Below are 24,813 nucleotides of genomic sequence, written 5' to 3'. Positions count from 1 at the left end.
CTAAATCATTTCCAGACAGCATGAATTTTGATCATATTGGAAATATCATATGATGAATCTTTTCTTTAAATGCTAAGGAATAACACTGTATGGTGCCAAAGAAGATTCTTTTTATGACTTACAGTTGTACTCAAATGTTTAAATACCCTGGCAGAAGTTTAGTTTTTTTTTTTGTTCATTTTTCAGAGAATATGAATGATAACACAAAAACTTTTTTTCATTCATGGTTACTGGTTGGGTGAAGCCATTTATTGTCAAACAACCAGGTTTACTCTTTTGAAATCATAATGACAACACAAACTGCCCAAATGACCTTGATCAAAAGTTTACATACTCCTTTTCTTAATACCGTGTGTTGCCCCCTTTAACATCACTGACAGCTTGGAGTCTTGTGGTAGCTGTGGACGAGGCTCTCTGATGGTAAAGCTGCCACTGAATGTCTTGCACTTTACATTAATTACAAAGAAATACAAACACTATGGCACTTTATGGTAAATCTGCATGGAGTAGACAGTTCTCAAAAACTGAGTGACTGTGCAAGAAGGAGAAGAGTGAGGAAAGCCACCAAGACACCCAGACAACCCAGGAGAAGTTATGGGCTTATGTGGCTGTGATTGGAAAAATTGTGCACAGTGCAAACTTTGCATTTTGCATCACTACTCTTAGCTTCACAGTGGCGTTGTTATGTGTCGACGCGGATTGAGGAGCGAACCTGCGTCAGACAGGACCCAGCGCTAAAAATAACCAGAAGGCGGTTCCAAACAAAAACTATTTATTATACACCTGTGTTAAAAAGTGTAAAAACATAAAAAACAACGTCCCTCTGGTGGAGTGATCCGCGGCTCGCTCTCCAGCGCCCGCAAGGATTAAAGCCGGCGCTCCTGGACTTCCCACCACCGCCAAACACCCCCCAGGTGGACACGACAAACTGATTCTCTGTGAAGCAAAGAGACGGTGAGGTAAGTCAACAGATACAAATATATCTTCCAATAAACACACGCTGCCAGCAACACACTCAGGTCAGTGTCCTTTTTTTTACTTTTTGCAAATGAGCAGCTTCTCACAACAAGTGGAGGATCACTTATCCTTCACGCCACAGCAGTGAGAAGCAAACTGCGCAATTCTCTTTACAATTCCAGTATACTGTGTAACAAAACACCAAGTTACTATCAACAAGTACCTAAACACTTAATTACCTTTCGTGTGTGCTGACAGCATGTGTCCTCACCCCTCCCCGCTTCACGGGCTCGATGTGTCAAACCCAGGCGCGGTCCTCAGCGTCTCACAAACGAACGTCACAAGGTCGATTTCCCGGCAGTTCTGCTTGAATCACACATGACTTAAATGCAGAACGCCATCCAATTATCTGCTTCAGCTGCAAGTCGTCCAGGTTGCACGTGAGCACCAATCACAGGTGTTTTCCATGATGTTGATGAGGGTGAAGACTCTTCAGCCAGCACCTTCTTCACAGACAAATCAGCCCTCATGCCACCTGGAGAGCAAAGAAAAGAAAAGAACACCAAAACATCCAGCCACACCCCCCAACACACAACAGGAGTAGAGCAGAGAAGGATTTTCTTTCACCAAAACAGATCAAATCCAGGCTTGCATCTCAGATGTACTTTCTGGCAATTTGTAGCTAAAATTTCAGGTCTTCTTTTTTAAGAAAATCCTCCTCTATACCACTTCATCATGAAAATGGATAACTGGTGATACAAAATGCAAAGCTCACTCTTCTCCTCATGACTCTTTGTGGCCTTTTGGGAATGTTCCTTTTATACCCAATCATGACACTCACCTGTTCTCAATTACGGATGTTCTTTGAGTATTCACCAACTTTCACAGTCTTTTGTTGCCCTGTCCCAACCTTTTTGAAACGTGTTGCAGGCATCCATTTCAAAATGAGCAAATATTTGCACAAAAACAACAAAGTTTATCAGTTTGAACATTAAATATCTTGTCTTTGTGGTGTATTCAATTGAATATTGTTGTGGGCTGGGGTGTTTGGCTGGCTTGGTTTTTGTTTTCTGTTTCTCCCACCAGGTGGTATGCATTCAGGACTGAGTGGCTGAGCATTAGGACCTCACCCTGAACACCTGAGGCTTGTTTTCACATGCAGGTCATCAGGACTCACAGCTGTGGTGTATTTTGTCTTGATCAGAGATTGCTGCATTTAAACCTTGAATGCACAGTGTGTGATTGCCAGAGACTCGACTTTGTGAGCAGACGTGTGAGATCGACGTCAGGAGAACAATCTCACCATCATGGACGCAGAGACCGCTCCAGGTTTGATGCCACAGTCTGTGAAGGAGGATTGGGTGAGGTCTCACGCTCTTCAGCACACTTCCTGAGGTAATTTGGTTTTGGTGACTTTTATGAAGTAATGACAGTGGATTTGGTGTCCCTCACACCTTGTTGTATTGAGCTGTCACGTTATGCTAATTGTCTAATCAGCTTCTGCTGCAGTGGAGATTTGAACTGAGTTGTTCCGTGCCTGCAGGGTGAGAAACTGATGAATAGATTTAAGCCAGGAAGTGTTTGCTGATTGCGTGCACCTTTGAGTTGTGTCTCTCTGTGTGGAGTTGGACTCACCTCCATGTTTTCTTTCTTCACAGACTTGGTTTGTCGTGGCCACCTGGGGGGTGTCGGCGGGATCCCTGGGTCCGAACTGCTGTGGCTCCGGACCGTTTGCGCTGTTGAGAGCGCACCGTGTTTCCACCTCACCAGACCGCGGACTTTTTAGTTGTTTAGCACGTCACTCACTGTTATGTTTATTAAATTCTGTTACCTTTTGAACCGTGCTCTGCTTATTTTATGCTGGGTCCTTTCAAATGCTGGGTCGGTGCTCCGACCGCGTCCAAAACATAAATATAGGTTTAAGAGGATTTGCAAATCATTGTAATCTGTTTTTAATTTACATTTTACACAACGTCCCAACTTCACTGGAATTGGAGTTGTATTCAGCAACCACTAAACATCCAGCAGGTAGCAGCCACCTCTGAGATATCACATCATAATGCAAAAAGAGTTGCTTTTTTGATTGATCTGGTGCATCAAATTCACCACACAGCTCATCCTTATTTTGTGCTGTTTTTAATTAGGTGAGTTATAAGATGGCAGCATTGATTGTTACATTCGCCAAGGATGTAATAAAATCATCTGCGCTTATTTTTTTGTCTTTCTGCCTGTTAGCAAGATTACGTTAAAACTACCACATGGATTTTGAGGAAACTTTCACCACAGATTGATATAAGGCCACGGAAGACCCCATTAAATTTTGAAGGTAATCTGGATCAGGATTCTGGATCAAGATTTCAGTTTATATAGGCTTTGAAGGATTAACTTAAAAAAAAAAAAAAAAAACTACTTCATTGATTCTCACCAAATTTGCACGACAGAACAATATTAGGACATGGAAGGCTCCACTGAATTTTGGAAGTTAACCGATCAGGATTGAAGGACGTCGGAAATCTCGGACTGCTCTTGTTTTTAGGTATTGTGTACATAAGCTGGCTGAGGTGGCCTAACCCACATTTGCTGTCTAAGCCCTAAGCTGTTACCAAAAAAAATAAAATAAAATAGCCACAATAACGTAAAAGATCACTGATCACCTCATTAGTTCCTGGTGACTTCGGTCTTCAAGGTCATGCAGAAGGAGATGAGCGGCTATGCTCGCAGATGAAATCACGTTTTGAGTCATCTTTAGCCGCAAAATGGAGAGGGCAATGATGAGACAATAGCAGAACAGATGGAGCAGTAAGACACTTCACCGTTGGTGAGGAGGATGTGTACACACAGCTGAGTTCTGCCTGAACTGAAGCTTCACTGTAGGCTTGTTGCTATAGAGAAGCAACAATTTGAAAAAAATAGATACCTAAAGTGACGGAACCGTTTAATTTATGTCAAACTCCATGTGCCTTGTTTACCGCACAGGTGGCAAAAACATTACTGTTTGGGGAGATCTTCATTTAGTCTGCAAATCTCAGCATGTATCCAGAAGGTAATTATAGTCATGACAAAGTAAAATTACATCATATCACCGAAAAGCTACACAGGGTGCTACATCATTCAGTATACAGCAACACAGTACAACCAGTGACGTGACACAATGATAAATCGGCTATTTTGTAAAATTCACTAAGTGCATATCAACTGCAACACTGCATACTGAGAGTTTTGCAGAGGCAAAACAAAATGTACCAAGAGCAAACTGCAGAACAGCCAGAATTAAAGTGATGTGAGCTTTCGAGACTGTTGTCTATACTCATTCAAATGCCAATTAGGCCTGCACCTTGTGACATTTCTGCTCCTTCTCTTTTCACAACACAGTTAACTCATCCTAGCGTGGAAAGTCACTTTAAGAAGCTTTACACTGATAAAGCTTGAACATATTAGGGACAACAAACAAGGACTTCAACTGTTTGAAACACAAACAAGAAACTAATCCACCTACTATTTTACCAGTGAAATTAGAGCAAGCTGTCAGACATAGTCCACCATATTCAGCATTTTCAAATAAGGACTAATCATGACCAAAGCTGCCATAAAAGTAATCTAAAGTTGAGTTGCAATGAGTAACACTGTAATTATAATTTCATTTGTTGATTATCATTCCAGTCAGACTTTGAGATTGGGAGACATCTGGAAAAAATCTTATGGAATCATGACGTCACTGGACAAAAGTGTTTGTTGACACTGACACCTTTGCAGGAGAATGAAGGTCCAAGTCTTTATAGTACTGTTGTTTCCTGTCTTAATGTATGGTCGAGAGAGGTAGATGCAAACAAGTGACCTAGGGAAAGCGTTGGCAACGAGGGCAACGAGGGCTGAGACACTGCAGATTTTCCTTGCAACCAGTCACCTCAGCAAGTGGGTTGCTGAACGTAAATACATCAATGAATTCACCTGCTGAGACACCTGATCATTAATGAAATCACCTGCTGAGGTGATTAGTAGCAAGGAAAACCTGCAGTGTCTCAGCCCTTCATGGCACATGATTGCCCACCACTGGATGGATGGATGGATAGATAGATACTTTATTGATCCTTCACAGGAAATCTAGGGTGAAATCTAGGGAAATGTCTTTGGTACTATGTCGCTTCAGAGGATCCTCAGGCACTGCTGAAATGACTGTGTCAAAGGAATGGTAACCTAGGAAGATGAGTAGAATCACTTGCATGGAGAGGGAGCATCAGCTACATTTTGGCCCAGTTGTGCATTTCTCTGGGCATGATTCAACACACAGGTGCCTCAGTATTGAGGACCCCATTGGCTGAAGCAAACCATGGGGCCACATACATTTAACCTGGCTACAGCAAATAGATAATTCATTTTGAGAGTTGAGGATGGACCGGTAGCCTGCCTGGGTGGTTGCCATCTCATCCCCAACTCAGCATGGTTCTGTGGTACAGTAGATGCTGCAATGCATGGTACCAATGCATGCTCCCAAACCTGACTATTATTACAAGTAAACATCATCTATCTCAGCGACAGATATCTGAAGCTTTGGTACAACAATCATTTCCACATGAATTCAGCATTATTTCATCATAAAAGATGGAGGAAGCGATCAGATCACTGCAGCTACACAAGCTGCTAGCTGATGCATCCACTGTGCGTCTGTCATTTCAAAGCTTCACCGATTATCATCTCGTTTCTGCTTAAAGCTGACTTTAGAATGATTTAACAGGTTTTACCTTGTCATCTGATGGATATAATCCCATTAATCGATTTGATTGCTTTGGGGGAAGAGACTTCTGAGACGAGCCGCTGAGCTCCAAAATGGCGCATGCGCAGTGGAGGCAGACTTGCAGCGCAAAGCGGCTTGTTAACAGCAGAGACTCGATCCATCAGCCACAATAACGGATGACAGCCGGCACTGCTGGCACCAAACTCCCATGTGACAAATGGACTTTTCTTCAGCCAAGACCGAAGGAATTAAATTATTTTCAGATGTTGTTTTGTAAACGTGGATAAGTTTAAAGATGATCACACTGAACCAACAGGTAATATTGTTCACAAACCAGTCTAAATCTGTGATAGTGAGCACTTCTCCTTTGCTGAGATAATCCATCCCACCTCACAGGTGTGCCATATCAAGATGCTGATTAGACACCATGATTAGTGCACAGGTGTGCCTTAGACTGCCCACAATAAAAGGCCACTCTGAAAGGTGCAGTTTTATCACACAGCACGCCACAGATGTCGCAAGATTTGAGGGAGCAAGCAAATGGCATGCTGACAGCAGGAATGTCAACCCGAGCTGTTGCTCGTGTATTGAATGTTCATTTCTCTACCATAAGCCGTCTCCAAAGGCGTTTCAGAGAATTTGACAGTACATCCAACCAGCCTCACAACCACAGACCACGTGTAACCACACCAGCCCAGGACCTCCACATCCAGTATGTTCACCTCCAAGATCGTCTGAGACCAGCCACTCGGACAGCTGCTGAAACAATCGGTTTGCATAACCAAAGACTTTCTGCACAAACTGTCAGAAACCGTCTCAGGGAAGCTCATCTGCATGCTCGTCGTCCTCATCGGGGTCTCGATCTGACTCCAGTTCGTCGTCGTAACCGACTTGAGTGGGCAAATGCTCACATTCGCTAGCGTTTGGCACGTTGGAGAGGTGTTCTCTTCACGGATGAATCCCAGTTCACACTGTTCAGGGTAGATGGCAGACAGCGTGTGTGGCATCGTGTGGGTGAGTGGTTTTCTGATGTCAATGTTGTGGATCGAGTGGCCCATGGTGGCGGTGGGGTTATGGTATGGGCAGGCGTCTGTTATGGACGAACAACACAGGTGCATTTTATTGATGGCATTTTGAATGCACAGAGATACCGTGACGAGATCCTGAGGCCCATTGTTGTGCCATACATCCAAAAACATCACCTCATGTTGCAGCAGGATAATGCACGGCCCCATGTTGCAAGGATCTGTACACAATTCTTGGAAGCTGAAAATGTCCCAGTTCTTGCATGGCCGGCATACTCACCGGACATGTCACCCATTGAGCATGTTTGGGATGCTCTGGACCGGCGTATACGACAGCATGTACCAGTTCCTGCCAATATCCAGCAACTTCGCACAGCCATTGAAGAGGAGTGGACCAACATTCCACAGGCCACAACTGACAACCTGATCAACTCTATGCGAAGGAGATGTGTTGCACTGCATGAGGAAAATGGTGGTCACACCAGATACTGACTGGTATCCCCCCCCAATAAAACAAAACTGCACCTTTCAGAGTGGCCTTTTATTGTGGACAGTCTAAGGCACACCTGTGCACTAATCATGGTGTCTAATCAGCATCTTGATATGGCACACCTGTGAGGTGGGATGGATTATCTCAGCAAAGGAGAAGTGCTCACTATCACAGATTTAGACTGGTTTGTGAACAATATTTGAGGGAAATGGTGATATTGTGTATGTGGAAAAAGTGTTAGATCTTTGAGTTCATCTCATACAAAATGGGAGCAAAACCAAAAGTGCTGCGTTTATATTTTTGTTGAGTGTATTTACTTCTTGTGTGAATGGTTTTAATGTTTAATAATAATGTGGCATGCTACTAATGTACAGTACATTAAAATGTATTCAAAAATAGCTGATATTTTCAGTCCCTCATGACAGTTTTCATATTTAAAATTGTTTCTAAGGAAAACAAGAAAATCCACACTTCCTCATCACTTTTTTTCTGACGTCACAGATAGCAAAACTATTTTTTTTAATCAGTTCATTACGACCAAAGAGCTAGCTAAACAAAAAAACAAAACAGTTTATCACCTCCACTCATGCCGCAATCGCCTGCGTTATTTATTTATTTATTGATTTTTATAATCACCATTCTGTGTTCTGAACTCTGCCAATATCATCACTGTTGTCAGACTGAAGGTTTTCCTCCAAAGTTTATTATCATCTAAATAAGGCTCAAAACCATAAATGCTTCAGAAACACCTTCAGACTGGACTTCACACTAGAAAAAAAAAATGTCTGAAAATATCTTGACCTCCGCCGTGTTTCCAATTGATTCGGGCTTGAATCAGCAGGTGCTGTTCTGTTGATGATGTGGCAACAATATGGCCGCAGGTGAGGACTGAATGGGGCTGAAATAGTACGCAAACTTCAGACAGCAGTAGTTTATCCTTCACCAGCGCACATATCGACTTTATTGCTCAGGATTTTTTTTAAATATCAACATTTCATCATTTTTGTGATTATTTGTGCACATTTTTTGGTGTCACCTACACTTTTAAGTTTGTGAAATCTCAGCAACATGGGGTGTGGAGCCAGTACATTCTGAGTGCCAGTTCCAAGCCAGTATAAATAAGCAGGGTTGCATCAGGAAGGGCATCTGGTGTAAAACAGGGCAAAATTAAAGATGCAGAATACAAATTGAATTTCCATTCTGGATCGGTCAAGGCCTGGGTTAACAACGACCGTCACCAGTGCGGTTGTCAATAGGATGCTGGCGGAAATTGGGCTAATGCTGGGTGAAGAAGAAGAAAAAGAGGAAGAGAACCTATCCACAAACAGCAGGAGAAGACGAAAATAAGAGTGGAAGTGAGAGTAGGGACTTTGAATGTTGGTAGTATGACTGGTAAAGGGAGAGACCTTGCTGATATGATGGAGAGGAGAAAGGTAGACATATTGTGTGTGCAAGAGACCAAGTGGAAGGGAAGCAAGAGCAGGAGCATTGGCGGGGGATTCAAGTTGTTGTATCATGGTGAGGATAGGAAGAGAAATGGTGTTGGGGTCATTTTAAAGAAAGAGTATGTTAAGAGTGTGTTGGAGGTTAAGCGAGTGTCCAACAGGGTAATGAGAGTGAAGCTGGAAATTGAAAGGGTGATGATGAATATCATCAGTGCATATGTCCCACAGGTAGGTTGCAAGACGAAGAACAAAGATTTCTGGAGTGAGTTAGATGAGAGAGTGGAGAGTGTGCCCAAGCATGAAAGAGTGGTGATAGGAGCACACTTCAATGGGCATGTTGGCGAAGGTTCCGCAGTTTTTTGTTTGTCCGCCACGGCAGGCAGGGCGGCCGGTTCGCTACCATCTGAGACACAGACAGATTTTCAGGGTTCGGCTTTCGCCGGAGGTGATGACAAAGTAATGGGTAGATATGGTATCAAGGACAGGAATGTGAAAAGGCAGATGGTAGTTGACTTTGCAAAAAGGATGGAAATGGCTGTGGGGAGATGCAAGATAAGATAAAAGAAATCAGAGACTACAGGTGGTGACAGGAGAGAGTGTAGCCAGACAGCATAGGATGGTGGTTTGTAGGATGACTTCAGAGGTGAAGAAGAAGAGAATGAGAGCTCAGCAAAGGATGAGATGGTCGAACCTGAAGGAGGAAGACTGTTGTGTGAAATTCAGTGAGCAGGTGAGAGAGGCACTGGATGGAAGGGAAGCAGTTTTGGACAACTGGAAAAGTACTGCAGATGTGGTGAGGGAGACAGCTAGGAAGGTACTGGGTGTGATATCTGGACAGTGGACGGAAGACAAGGAGACTTAGTGGTGGAACAAAGATATCTAGGAAAGCATAAGGAGAAAGAGCTTGGTGAAAAAGAATTGGGAAAGTCGAAGAGATGAAGAAAGTAGACAGGAGTAGAAGGAGATGTGGTCTAAGACAAAAAAAGAGAAGTGGCAAAAGCTAAGGAAAATGCATATAGCAAGCTGTACAAGAACTGAAATAGTAAAGAAGGAGAAAAGGGCTTGTACTGACTGGTCAGACAACAGGACAGAGCTGGAAATGATGTGCAGCCGGTTAGGGTGGTAAAAGATGCAGATGGTAATGATCTGATAAGCAAGGAGAGTGTGTTGAGAAGGTGGAGAGAAAATTTTGAGGAGCTGATGAATGAAGAAAATGGGAGAGAGAAAAGGCTGGATGATGTGGAGAGAGCAAATCATAAACTGCAAGAGATTAGTAAGGATGAAGTGAGGGCAGCTATGAAAAAATGATGGAATGGAAAGGCAGTTGGTCAAAATGACATTCCAGTGGAGGCATGGAAATGTCTAGGAGAGATGGCAGTGGAGTTTCTAACCAGATTGTATAATGAAATCTTGGAAAGTGAGTGGATGCCTGAGGAATGGAGATGAAGTGCATTGGCTCCTATTTTTAAGAACAAGGGTGACTTGCAGAGCTGCAGTAACTACAGAGGCATAAAGTTGATCAGCCACAACATGACGTTATGGGAAAGAGTAGTAGGAGCTAGGCTTAAAAAAAACAGGTGAAAATCTGTGAGCAGCAATATGGTTTAATGCTGGGAAAGAGCACTACAGATGCAAGGTTTGTACTGAGAATACTAATGGAGAGTACAGAGAAGGACAGAAGGAGTTACATTGTGTGTTTGTGGATTTTGACAAAGCTTATACAGTGAGGAAAATAAGTATTTGAACACCCTGCGGTTTTGCAAGTTCTCCCACTTAGAAATCATGGAGGGGTCTGAAATTTTCATCTTAGGTGCATGTCCACTGTGAGAGACATAATCTAAAACAAAAAAAAAAAAAAAAAAAATCCGGAAATCACAATGTATGATTTTTTAATAATTTATTTGTATGTTACTGCTGTAAATAAGTATTTGACCCCCTACCAACCAGCAAGAATTCTGGCTCACACAGACCTGTTAATTTTTCTTTAAGAAGCCCTCTTATTCTGCACACTTTACCTGTATTAATTGCACCTGTTTGAACTTGTTACCTGTATAAAAGACACCTGTTCACACACTCAATCAATCACACTCCAACCTGTCCACCATAGCCAAGACCAAAGAGCTGTCTAAGGACACCAGGGACAAAACTGTAGACCTGCACAAGGCTGGGATGGACTACAGGACAACAGGCAAGCAGCTTGGTAGAAGACAACAACTGTTATGATCATTTATTAGAAAGTGGAAGAAACACAAGATGACTGTCAATCTCCCTCGGTCTGGGATTCCATGCAAGATCTCACTTGCAAGCTCAGAATGACACAGGAGGACCTGGTCAATGACCTGAAGAGAGCTGGGACCACAGTCACAAAGATTACATTAGTAACACATGATGCTGTCACGGTTTAAAATCCTGCAGGGCAGCAAGGTCCCCCTACTCAAGCCAGCACATGCCCAGGCCCGTTTGAAGTTCACCAGTGACCATGTGGATGATCTAGAGGAGGCATGGGAGAAGGTCATGTGGTCAGATGAGACCAGAATAGAGCTTTTTGGAATCAACTCCACTTACCATGTTTCGAGGATGAGAACAACCCCAAGAAAACCATCCCAACCGTGAAGCATGGGGGTGGAAACATCATACTCTGGGGGTGCTCTTCTGCAAAGGGGACAGGACGACTGCACCGTATTGAAGGGAGGATGGATGGGGTCATGTATTGCGAAATTTGGGTAAACAACCTCCTTACCTCAGTAAGAGCATTGAAGATGAGTCATGGCTGGGTCTTCCAGCATGACAATGACCCCAAACACACAGCCAGGGCAACTAAGGAGGGGCTCTGTAAGAAGCATTTCAAGGTCCTGGAGTGGCCTGGCCAGTCTCCAGACCTGAACTCAATAGAAAATCTTTGGAGGGAGCTGAAACTCCAAACCTGAACAATCTAGAGAATATCTGTATGGAGGAATGGGCCAAAATCCCTGCTGCAGTGTGTGCAAATCTGGTGAAAAACTACAGGAAACGTTTGACCTCTGTAATTGCAAACAAAGGCTGCTGTACCAAATATTAACATTGATTTTCACAGGTGTTCAAATACTTATTTGCAGCAGTAACATACAAATAAATTCTTAAAAAATCCTACATTGTGATTTCTGGATTTTTTTTTTTTTTTAGATTATGTCTCTCACAGTGAACATGGACCTAAGATGACAATTTCAGACCCTTCCATGATTTCTAAGTGGGAGAACTTGCAAAATCACAGGGTGTTCAAATACTTATTTTCTTCACTGTAACAGGGTGCCAAAAGAAGAGCTGTGGTACTGTACGAGGAAGTCTGAAGTGGCAGACAAATATGTGGGTGTAGTGCAGGACATGTACAAGGATCATTTGACAGTGGTAAGATGCACAGTAGGAATGCCAGCTTATTCAAAGTGGAAGTGGGATTACACCAAGGATCAGTTTCTTGTTCGCAATGGTGATGGACAGGTTGGTGCATGAGAAGAGACAGGAGTCTCCATGGACTATGATGTTTACAGATGACATTGTGATCTGTAGTGACACTAGAGAGCAAGTTGAGTGTAGCCTGGAATGGTGGAGATATGCTCAGAGCAGGGGAATGAAAGTCAGTAGGAGCAAGACTGAGTACATGTGTGTGAATGAGGGGGAGCCCAGTGGAATAGTACGGTTACTGTTATGTGTCGGACGCGGGCGGAGAACCGACCAGTGTTTGAAGTAGGACCCAGTATAAAATAAGCAGAGCACGGTACAAAGGATAACAGAATTTAATAACATAACAGTGAGTGCTAAATAATAACAAATGAGTGAGCGGTCTGGCGAGGTGGAATAACGGTGCGCTCCCAGCAGCACAAACGGTCCGGAGCCAGAACAGTTCGGACCCAAGGACCCCGCCGACACCCCCCAGGTGGCCGCGACCAACCGAGTCTGTGAAAGAAGAAACCATCATGTGAGTCCACCACTCCACACACAGAGAGACCACTCAAAGGTGTACATAAACAGCAAACACTTCCTGGCTTAATCACCAATCAGCTTCCCACCCTGCAGGCATGGAACACCCAGTTCAATTCTCCACTGCAGTGGAAGCTGATTAAACGACTAACACACAGCTCAATATAATAAGGTGTGAGGGACACCACATTTACTGACTGTACTCATGTTAGTCACAAAACCTAAAGTACCTCAGGAAGTGTGCTGACGAGCGTGAGACCGTTGGACTGCCTTATAGCTGCAGGTAGATCATTCCAGAGAGTAGGGCCACGGTAGGAGAAGGCTCTATACCCCACAGACTTTTTATTTCCCCTTGGAACACACAGAAGTCCTGCACCCTGCGAACGCAAGGGTCACGTTGGTACATAGGGCTTGACCAAGTCCACCAGGTAGGAAGGATCCAGTCCATGAACAATTTTATAGACCAGCAACAGGACTTTAAAAATCCAATCAGGGAGAAACCGGAAGCCAATGAAGGGACGCCAGAATGGGTCTTTCTACTTTGTGTCAAAAGTCTGGCAGCAGCATTCTGCACTAATTGAAGACCCCTAATGCTGGACTGCAGCAGACCAGAAAATAAAGCATTGCAATAATCCAATCTGGAAGAGATAAATGCATGTAGTCTCAGCATCAGCCGTAGACAGGATGGGACGAATCCTCGCTATGTTTCGCAGATGGAAGAAGGCAGTCCTCATAATATCTCTAATGTGGAGGTCAAAGGACAACGCAGGATCAAAAAGTACCCTGTGATTCCTCACGTTGTCTGTATGATGTATAACACACGAACCCAAACCAAGCGCCAGCTGGTCAAATTGATGCTGATGTCTGGCTGTACCAAGAACCATCATTTCAGTCTTATCAAAGTTTAAAAGTAGATACAAGGCAATCTTCCAAGGATTTTATATGGGTTAGATTACCAGCAGTTATCGGCATGTATAATTGAGTATCATCAGCATAACAATGAAAGGCAATCCCATAATGCCGCAGAATATGCCCAAGGGGCACTATATAAAGGGAGAAAAGCAAGGGACCTAAGACAGACCCCTGTGGAACCCCAAATTTCATGTCACCATTGCCAGAGGTACACAACATAATGAGAACATCTGGACAGGTAAGACGCCAACCAAGCAAGGACACTTCCAGCAATCCCAAAGTAATTTTCCAACCTATCAAGTAAAACATGATGATCCACAGTATCAAATGCAGCACTAGATCTAAAAGCACCAAAACCATAGTGGTGTCTGAATCCATTGCATGCAGAAAATCATTCACCACTCTAGTAAGCACTGTCTCTGTGATGTTTCCTAAAAGCAGACTGCAGTGGCTCAAAATGATCATTCTCAGTAAGATGGTCCACAAGCTGCTGTGAAACCACCTTTTCCAGAATTTTAGACCAGAAAGACAGATTTGATATCGGCCTATAATTATTCAATACACCAGGGTCAAGACTAGATTTCTCTCCAGCAGTATGTTTCAGTTGCAGCACTACATACCGCTGTGCATCAAAAAGGCACCAGGTCTGTTTTTTGTGAATCTCTGAACTGAAATGCAACTGAATGGCCAGTCACACCATCAGTAATCACATCATCATGCATATTAATAGCACAGCACACGTACCTATTGCAAATCTAAACAAACAACAACAAAAAAAAACACTGCAGAAAAAAATTGCTGGGGCACAACACAATGCAAGCTCAAATTGGTGTTTCGAATAGCTGTTTCTTTATATGACTGATTGTACTTTATAGAGTACATTTTCTGCTTATAATCCCGGCCTCAAAATCACCTGTGCTCCTTTCTTAGTTCTGTGTCTCACACACACACGCCCGGTTAGTGGTATATCCTCTCTGTCTCATCCAGATTCCCCACATGCACTGCAACAAACATGTAGGATGGACCAATGACAGACACAAGCAACTCAAACATGGTATGTGGCAAACTTAAAACTGTCATTAAAAATTATTTTGGGCAACCAGAATGCAATCAACTAGCGCTTGACCAAATGAAATGCACCCAAACACAGAGAATGCAGGGTTCTCAGAAATTTAAAGCATGGTGGTGCTTGGTTCCGGGGGTTGGGGGGTCCACCAGAGGATTTTCTTTTTTTTTTTTTTTTTGGTATTTAAAATGGAAATGCTATGGCACTTTGTCTTTTTAAATACCAGTGGAAGCAATTTCCTGTAACTTCATAGGCAAAAGAGATGAGGAAAACATTGTCTGCTAAAAATAGATTCTGCTTGTTTGCCCACAAATTGAAAAAAAAAATAAAAAAATAAAAAAATAAGTAAACTATGAATAAATAAAATAAACTTCCACGGAAGTATTGATCTTGCTTATTTATTGTTGTATTTGTATGATGTGTGCATTTTCATCCTTTTATTTATTTATTTATTTTACACACTAACAAATTTATTTTGAGCTGTTTCTCAATGAAAACATCTTTATTCATGGTGAGCTTTTTTCTTCCCTGCTCTGCTTCCCCCCTCCCCACTACGGTTGCTGAGCGCAGCATCATAGCCGGCGCCACGAGGGGGCGTCTGGGGGCGACGCCCCCTCATGTCATCAACCTCGCCCCCTCGGATGTTAGAGTTATCAAAAAAGAAAAAAGAAAGAAAAAGAAATACTGGAAAATATAACAAAATATTAGTTATTCAATAATATCACGTATTTAACAAATAAACCAAATTAATTAACTAAAGTAATTAATTTTAAAACAAATGGATATGGCGTGTGTCTGTGTTGAAGGGATTTGATAGGTTGAGGGTTGCGCTTGTCAGTGCGGCAGAGGGCGGTGCGTTTCCAACGCATCGTGACGTCAGACACGTCGCTTCGGAAGCGGCAAGGGGAGATTGCTACATCGCACTCTGGCTGTTTCCACAATCTGAAAAAAGTTCAGCGATCGCCGTCTTGAATGTCGGTCGCCTGAACCACAAAAAACCCTTTAAAAAACAGCAGAACGATTCTCCCATCACCCTGCTGGGAGAAGCTTTTTTCAGCTACTTTTCGGAGTGACGTCGACCGAGGGAGGACCTACGACTTGGTGGGATATCGATCGAACCGCGACAGCGGGCCGATCCTCACGAAGAAGCCGGCCGTCAGGCATCATCACTGGGCAGAGCGATCCAGGCTGCCGGGGTGATGGAGCAAACCCACTCAGTCCAAAATCTCCCACTTTTTGGATATATGCGAAGTCCCAGTTTGCCCAATGGTGTTTAGTTCTGCAGCTTTACTGAGGTGAGAATAATGTAAAAATAAAACGTGACGTTTACTGAACTGTGAAGGTTTAATGATCGGCTAATGTTAGCTTAGCCTTTTAGCACAGTTGATCTGAGTGAACACTTTAATTTGTAAATGGTTCAGTCTTTTTTATTTTTACCAAATAAAGCTACAGCTTTTTTCAGACACCACAAAAGCTCAACTTTAAATAACTTATTTTTTCGGGTGTTTTTTACATCGTTTTTTGCCATTTTTCCCCCTTTTTATGTGTAAACTGTTTAGTGTTTCTTTATATTTAAAGAAATATTTTTATTTGTCCCAATCAGGAACATTTGCTGTGCAGACAACCAAACTTCCATTGATGAGCTGAACACAGCGAAGTCCAGTCGAAAAAAAACATCTCTGCTCTTCAGCAACACCACCAGAGTTCAAAGCTGCAGAAGAGACCTTCATCTGGTCCCAAGAATCCAGCAGAACACCTGCTTCTAAATAAAAGGCTCTTTAAACAGCAACTATTTTATTATTTTTAAAAAAGCTGTTTCATTTTATATTTTAACAATAAATGAACGGATCATTAAAAATGTCCACAAAATCAAAGTCAAAAGACATTTGCACAGGTAGAAGCTCTCCACTTATAGTGCTCAAATTCATATTTTAGAAATGACTCTGTCCTGATAACATTAAAGGAAATTACATATTTTGACAAAATTACAAGTTTAAATGACTATAAAAAAAAATCCATCATGAGGTTTATGTCACAGAAATCCTACTTTACAATCACACTGCAGTCACTGTTAAATTATTTCCTTTTGCATTTATAATAAACATTTGTATTTATTTAGTGTTTGTTTTTCTGGTTGAAATGAGATATAAATAATCTACCAGACGTAAAAAATATACAAGTTTCCATGTTATTTTATTTGTCTAAAAATAAATGTCTGAGGTTCCTTATGTTAAGCAAGAAATTATCTAATATGAAATAACAGGTGGTTTTAATTTACAGATGAAAGGTTTCTAAAGAACCATTTATTGATTTATTTAACTATTTTAATTACAAGTGTTCTAAACTTTTTTTAACAGTAATCACAAATTTTGAGGTAACAAACAACAACCAAAAACATTTCTAATGATTTTTCTTCAGAAAACTGCTCTCTAAATGAGCAGTCCTGTCACACGTTAGATCAGTGGTTTCTGCACCAATCGGATTGGTCCAATCCATTTTGTACAGATCAGTGATTTCTGCCACGAGTCTTCCGTGTTTTGGCCCGACGCGTCGTTCCTATTGAACAACATGAAGGTACGTCACAGCTCAGAGTGTCGAAAGTTGGCGCACCTCATCTCGACAGAACACCGGCTCTGTGTGGTATGCAGGAGATCACTTGACCGAGGGTCTATACATTCAAATAATAATTAAAAAAAATACTGTCATCACTCTTCACTCTTAGTCAGTCTCTTACAACGGTGTAGCCTAAATACACGAGCTTTCCAGGAGCGCACCCAATTCATTACACACGCTCAGAGGCACGTCTCCTCCGGTGCGCACTTTTTTTGGGGGGGTGACCCCGCCCCCTGTGATAAACCCATCGCCCCCTTAATATTTTTCTTCTTGCGCCGGGACTGCGCAGCATCCTGGGGTTCTCCGTTTCAGGGACGTTGGGCACCACCAGAGATGGCACAAAAAAAAAGAAAAAAAAAGAAAAAACAAACAAACAAGGAAACAGGTCCTCTAATCCACAGGCTTTGTTTCCAGCTTGCGCTTCCTTACGATTCACGCGAACAGAGAGTCAGCTGTTGTTTTGGAGCTTTCCCCATGGTAATGCTGCCTTTGTACATTCCACCAATAGCAGCGCTTTATTTTTTGTGTGACACTTAACCGGACCATTGACGTGCGAGTCTTGCCTGTTGAGCCATGGCGAGATGCTTGCTTTACAAGATTCCACCAATAACAGCGCTTTATTTTTTGAGTGACAGTTAACCAGACCAATGATGTGTGAGTCTTGGACGTTGAATCAGTGGGAGACGCCTGCTTTACGAGCTTACGCGGTAAAGAAATTGAGACAAGACAAATCACTCTCAAACCATCAAATTTCAAGAAATTTAAGCAAAATTATCCAAGAAAACAGAGAGTGAACACCCTAAACTTGGAAATCGGCATGATGCTAAGAATGCAACAACCTAGCACTGTGCCATGCTTTCATTGCTTAGGGACAGGCCTGGGATGGATTATTATCCGATCTGCCAAACTGCCTCTGGAGGAGAAATGCATTCTCATCACAGTGAACACCAGTGAAAAACTTAACGCATCAGTCAGCAGTCCACAACTAAGTTGGCAATACCAAATGGTCAAAACAACCTTCTTCTCCAGCTGTGAGTGCATGTGTCTCTGCTGGAAAACTACAAGTAAAAATCAAAAGGTTTGAAGGTGCATATGTAAGTTTGTGAAGATCCACATGCTCTCACACCAATCTTGACTACGTGACAGCATCCAGATCGTCATCTGAACAATGCTGGCATTGACTACAGCCAAAGCAGCTGCATAAATCTGCATATTTGCCTCTGCTTTTATCTCTGGCATTCTCTTGAAGCTCTTGAAGATGGCTTCTCCACCCGCTTTGAAAAGCAAGAACAAAAACAACAGCATAACCATCTTGGATTTTTTTTTATTATTATTTTTTAAGTCATTTATTTCTTTGACCCAAACAAACAAGATGTGGTGTGACATGAGCTTGACAGACCAGCTGAATTGCAATCAAATTCCAGGAAGGTCACTGGAAACATATTAATGGCAGGTGTACTTTTTAAATCAGATTAAAATCATATCTTGATATAATGTGACTATGACACACGTTTTAATGCCAGGTGTAAATGACATTTCTGCAGCCACATGGGATTTGTGCATTCACTGTCCAGGTGTAGTGGCGTCATTAGATCTTGCCATTTCTTTCTTCAATGCCTTTTTTTGGAGGGGGGGGGGGTGCGTTTCTTTTTGCATTGTTGCACTTGGGAAAAGATTAACAATAATTCATGATCATAGTGATGGCGGAGCTGCCAAAGTTATCAGCATCCTGATGGAATATGACCCTTTCCATGGCTACAGGCTGTTTCATCCAAAATCTGAGTGTGAGCAGCAGATTGGAGTGTAGACATGGATGCTTTTCAGACCTTATCAGACAGTGCTCATAGAAGATTGCTCAGATGAAGTGTGCTGCTGCTTTAAAGGGGATAGAGAATCAAAATCATCTTTTTCATGTTTTTGGTGTTAGTTCAGAGTCTCCCCGCTGTGGGGAATACACAGTGCCAAGTGCCAGGAAGTTTCAGAACCTCTGTTTCAAGTATTTCTCCTTTTTTGAATTGCCCCTAGAAAACAGGCCAATTCGTTTTTGAGAGAAAACTTACGTCACTTTTTCACCAATAGCCCCCCCACACACACACCCACACCCACCCCCTTTCACACACGCCCCTTCGAAATTAATTATTCATAAGGTTGTGCCCACCCATTCGTAACACTCAAAGAGAAGCAATGGCGAGCTACAGGTGTGCTTTCCCAGGCTGTACGCAATCACTGGCTTTTATTCACTTTTAACCGCATCCCCAGTACATACAACCGCCGACTATTTCTTTGCTCTGCGCATTTCACGGAGGACTGTTTCACAAACCTTGCATGATTTCAAGCTGGCTTCAGTCGGCATTTAATACTCAGTAGAGGGTCAGTTCCGACTCTGCGACAAAATCAACCTCAGCAATCAGTACAGCCTGTGAGTATCACATTTTCTTTTGTTTTAAATTTGTGTTGCGCCATATTCCTGTTGTAAGAATTGCACGTTAGAATGGCACGCTAGCTCTGGTTTGTTCCTCTAAAGGGAATGAGCTAACCCCTTAGCAGCTAGGGATGTGTATCGAGAACCGGTTCCTTTTGGATATTAAGAAATGACTCGATCCACCAACATCAATAAGCTTTGTGCTTAACGATTATGTTATCGGTCCTTCAGAGTGGCCGTTGTTTTGGGGGGTGTTTGTCAGGAAAATGATCATTTCTGTATTGATTACAGACCCTGCAGCGGGTCCGTAAACAACTTTTCTGCAGCGCGGCTTTGCTTTGAACCTTGAACCAATCGAAGCAGTGCTTCGCAGATTGAAGCAATGCTTCGATTATTCTTTCTTTCTTTTGCTTAATTTTCTCCTGCTAAAACCCTAAAGAGCATACATCTGTGAGTATTATTTACCTTTTCTATGTTAAACCGACCTGTTATGTTCTTCTGAAACAGTTGACAGATGTATTTTATAACTTAAAAACGGGAGCGATGCTAACGTGTTAGCATGTCTATGGCATTTTCAATGTTAAAAGTTAGCATTGCAGCTGTCATCACGTTCGGGTGCATTTGTTTTCAAATTGTATTATTTCTTAAATTTATTTTTGTTTATATATTAATAATCTAATGATTATTATATACAATTTTAGAGAAAGAGGCAAAAAAAAACCTGAATAGAAACAGAAAATATAAAAGCAATGAAAATAAATAAATAATGCTTTCTTTTCAGTGAGAGCAAGGGCAGCCAATCAAACAACGGCAACCGATCAGTGCCACCTACTTGCATTTCATAATGAGGTTGCCAAATAAGCTCCGAAACGACGCCATTAAAGATGTGAAGGAGATGTGTTGCACTGCATGAGGCAAATGGTGGTCACACCAGATACTGACTGGTATCCCCCCCCAATAAAACAAAACTGCACCTTTCAGAGTGGCCTTTTATTGTGGGCAGTCTAAGGCACACCTGTGCACTAATCATGGTGTCTAATCAGCATCTTGATATGGCACACCTGTGAGGTGGGATTTATTAGCTCAGCAAAGGAGAAGTGCTCACTATCACAGATTTAGACTGGTTTGTGAACAATATTTGAGGGAAATGGTGATATTGTGTATGTGGAAAAAGTTTTAGATCTTTGAGTTCATCTCATACAAAATGGGAGCAAAACCAAAAGTGTTGCGTTTATATTTTTGTTGAGTGTATAAAACAAGTTCAAAACAGCCGAATCAAATTTCAAATATTACAGCATTAATAATTAATGCATCTGAACAGCACCTTAAAATATGTTGGTACTTGATGTAGACAGCACCAATTATCTCAAAGCTTATCAGAATAAATCAAAAAAAATTTTTTTTTTTGAAAATCAAGTGGCACATAACAGCAGTGCAAAATGAGATATGAAATAAGCTTATTGTTTAAAATATGTTTAAAGTTTACTGGCAATTATCTTCCAACTCAGGAAATGCATACAATAAATGTAAAAAAATAAAAATATTTCCCTCACTTCTAACCACAGTTAGTCTCACAACGGTTCGCGCTGATGCGTTTGAGAGCTGCAGTCAAAAACGGGATTTCATGTTCAGCTGCACTTCACATATAAGGAAAATTTGAACACAGAAGAAAAACAATTATTCAATGCGGATTCAATTAAATGACCATATGTTTTTGATTTTTTTTTTTTTTGCTTCTGGATTTGGTCAAAGGAACCACTGTGTAGAATTTAACTTTACTCAGTTCTGTTAAATGACTTCTTGTTGGATAATTATTTATCTTGCCCTGTTCCAAACAATTACAGTATGACTGACTGTGAAACTCTTTTAGCCCCTTTTCACCATGGTACTTGAATGCATCACTAGGACACCTTGTTAGACCACTCGGCAGAATTTATTGCACTAAAAAGCTTTTTTTATGTCAAAGGAATTATTCATTGTGATGGATTCCACTTCTTCAAATATCAAAAAAGTTGGTTTACCGGCATGTGAGAGTGAACTGAATCAAATAGAAGTTTTTTTTTGTTAAATTCCCTATTTGATTTTATGGCCAAGGGAACACCTACATTTCACCTGGCTGCAGCACACAGATGGCTACTTTCGAAGTGAGGATGGGTGTCTGTCTGTGTGATTGTCATCTCGGACTTAGGGCAGTTCCCTGGTGCAGTGAGGCATCACAAGGCACCAGCACAAGATCCCAGACTTGACCTGATTTGAAAATATCTACCAGCAACCTAATATGCATGCAAAGTGCACATTTTAGGCTATAAGATGCAAAATCTAAAAAGGTACTGGCACTATAATAGAGCTGCCACTAACAAATATTTTTCTATTAATTAATCTCTTAACTATTTTACAGATACTCGATTAATCTAAAATATTAATTTCCTCAAAAAGCGGTTTTAATAACTTGCATTGCTGTTATCAGGCTACTTTACACAATGTGAAGGTAACTTTTTCATTGATCTTCCCACAGCACCTCTACAGGAATGTGTATAAGTAGTGGGAACTAGATGACAGCAACAAATTTTTTTTTTGGGGGGGGGGAACAAAGTGCATTCATGAACCGCTGTAATCCACTCAGAAAGGACACAAATAAATCTGAGGGAATCAAAGCATCAGTACTCTTTATTTCATCAATATTGAGTGAATCCAACTTTTTTGGTTTCTGAATTCTTTTTCAGATCATTGTCACAGAACATTGGTTATCTCTGCTATGCACAAATTTGTCATTGTTTTTTTGGCACTTGATAACTGGAAGATACACAAACAGGCATAAAATTGGAACCTCCATCCAATTTTGGTAGTGTAGGTAAATCTATAACAGAAAAATGAGTGATTGAGGCACTTTTGATTGAGATACATTCAGAAATTATTCGCAGTGCTTCAATTTTCCACATTTTATTATGTTACAGCCTTATTCCAAAATTGATGAAATTCAGTTTCTTCCTCAAAATTCTACACACAATGCCCCATAATAGCAATGTGAAAAAAAAATAGATTTTTGCAAATTTATAAAAAAAAATAAAATAAAAAATTAAAATAAAAATTCACATGTACATAAGTATTCACAGCCTTTGCCATGAAGCTCAAAATTGATCTCAGGTGCATCTTGTTTCCACTGATCATCTTTGAGATGTAGGGCTGAAACGATTAATCGAGTAACTCGAATAATTGGATTACAAAAAATGTTCAAAATTCTGTGCCTCAAAGCTCCGTTTCCAAAGCAACACACAGTAAAATAAAGCCTTTTAAGAGAAAGAGGGTCCACGCTGATCATCTGAAATAAATTTACTGCGCATTTAAAGTGAAGCAGTGAGTTTGTCTGTTTTTAAAAAACACACGCTTTGGTCCGCTGTCTGCTCTCTGCTAAGTCAATCAAGTTTATTCATAAACCGCCATTATTTAGATTTTATCAGAGCTTTGATCGACAGGGTGCAGAGCGGATTTATGAATGCGACTTTTGTGGAAAAGCTGCATTCCACAGCTCAGATTTTCACAGGCTGTGCTCACGTTCACCTGACTGAGGACTGACCGCCTGCTCTTACAGCCCAGTGTCAGGGAAGTGCTGAGCTCCTGACACCGAGAAACATCCAAAACTTGTAAAGACGTGAAAAAATAAATAACTACCCAGGAAAACAGAAAGGGATACACTAAATTTGACAATCTGCATGATGACGCAGTGATGTTGTGCCTTGCTTAGGGAGAGCCCTGGACTATTGATGTTATTTAAAAATGCAAAAGAACTTTTTATCCAATTAATCAAATAAAATATTGCTAGAATACTCAATTTCAAAAATATTCTATAGCTGCAGCCCTATGTTTCTATGGCTTAACTGGAGTCCACCTGGGGTAAATTGATTTGGAAAGGCACACACCTGTCTACATATAAGGTCCCACAGTTGATGGTGCATGTCAGAGGACAAACTCTCTGGCTGCCTATTGAAAATTCAAGTGGCTACTCTGTTTTTTCAAAAGAGTTATGTCTAAGGAGTATTTGCACCAAATGTGGTGCTTGCATCACCATTTGAAGGATTCCTCTGTAAATATTCTGCTATCTGCTGCACTAGGTTATCTTTCTGTTGATCAACGAAACAACCATTTATGTTGGTTTAAGACAAATGTCTCCATAATGTTGAGTACTAAGTGGTGTGAATTTGCTTTCTGTAACAGGGTAACATAATATCAATCAACTGACTGCAGCCATCCTGACCGAGGCAGTAAAAAAAAAAAAAACACCTCACACCATCCTGGATCAGGGCCAGCTGGGCTTCTGTCAAACTGCCAGGTAGCAGATATGACAGTGACACCTTTGTGATACCTGCACTGTCCCAAATCTGTAATGCTAACTGCTGAGCTTGAACATTCATTCCCTCGATTTTTGTGAAGAGTGAGAAATGTTAAACACATTGAAAAGTGTGTGCAGGCTCTGAATGCAGAAAGGAGCCATTCAGCCTCTGTGATGTACAAATCTTTAGTTGTCAGGCTGCACCAGAACTCTGCATATCTGCAAGCAGAGGCTGTACAAGAGCATACTGACATCCTTCAGCATGTCATCCACAGACAGTATTGAGCTGTGGATGAATAATTAATGAAACTTCCACTCACAAAATGGGCTTTTAATTGAAGAGACTCCTGCTTGACAACATTTGAAACATTGGCATTGACACAAACTGGCTATCGATCAGCTCCCCCAGAGGCAGCTTTCGGCACTGGAACAAAAGTGAGCTCGTTTGTAGCCATGCAGGGATCTAGAAAAATGCTCCAGAGAGCATCTGTTCCATACACTAAAAGGGCCCACACTGTACAGAGTAAATAGCTAGGGTATCCTCACAAAAAAAATTGTATGCACTAAAACTAACGTACAACAATACGTACATTATTCCACATACATGTCAGGTAGGAGGCTATGATGACGTCCCCAAAACACGATGGAGGATGTGCCGAAAGTAGATAGGCGATAATTCATCTTACATGAGGTCTGTTAGAAAAGTATCTGACCTTATTATTTTTTTCAAAAACCATATGGATTTGAATCACGTGTGATTGCATCAGCCAAGCTTGAACCCTCGTGCGCATGCGTGAGTTTTTTCATGCTTGTTGGTTGCTTCATTCGCCTGTGAGCAGGCTTTGAGTGAGGTGTGGTCCACCCCTCTTG

General features: G+C 41.5%; 1 protein-coding gene and 1 long non-coding RNA gene across 2 annotated transcripts in view; one reads left to right on the top strand and one right to left on the bottom strand.

Moving 5' to 3' along the window:
* Positions 1-24,813, top strand: part of LOC117512698 — a 589,105-nt gene that overhangs the window by 351,888 nt on the left and 212,404 nt on the right. The window contains exon 3 of the long non-coding RNA XR_004561360.1: positions 6,740-6,748. This is a non-coding gene — a long non-coding RNA (uncharacterized LOC117512698). The remainder of the gene's footprint in view (positions 1-6,739; positions 6,749-24,813) is intronic.
* The window catches only part of dlgap4a (discs, large (Drosophila) homolog-associated protein 4a), a 342,556-nt gene that overhangs the window by 310,077 nt on the left and 7,666 nt on the right, over positions 1-24,813 (bottom strand). The window lies entirely within an intron of this gene.

This window comes from Thalassophryne amazonica, chromosome 6 (genome assembly GCF_902500255.1).
Source record: "Thalassophryne amazonica chromosome 6, fThaAma1.1, whole genome shotgun sequence".
NCBI classification, from domain to species: Eukaryota; Metazoa; Chordata; class Actinopteri; order Batrachoidiformes; family Batrachoididae; genus Thalassophryne; species Thalassophryne amazonica.
The sequence above is the reverse complement of the archived record's forward strand: the minus strand, read 5'-3'. Positions and strand labels throughout refer to the sequence as shown.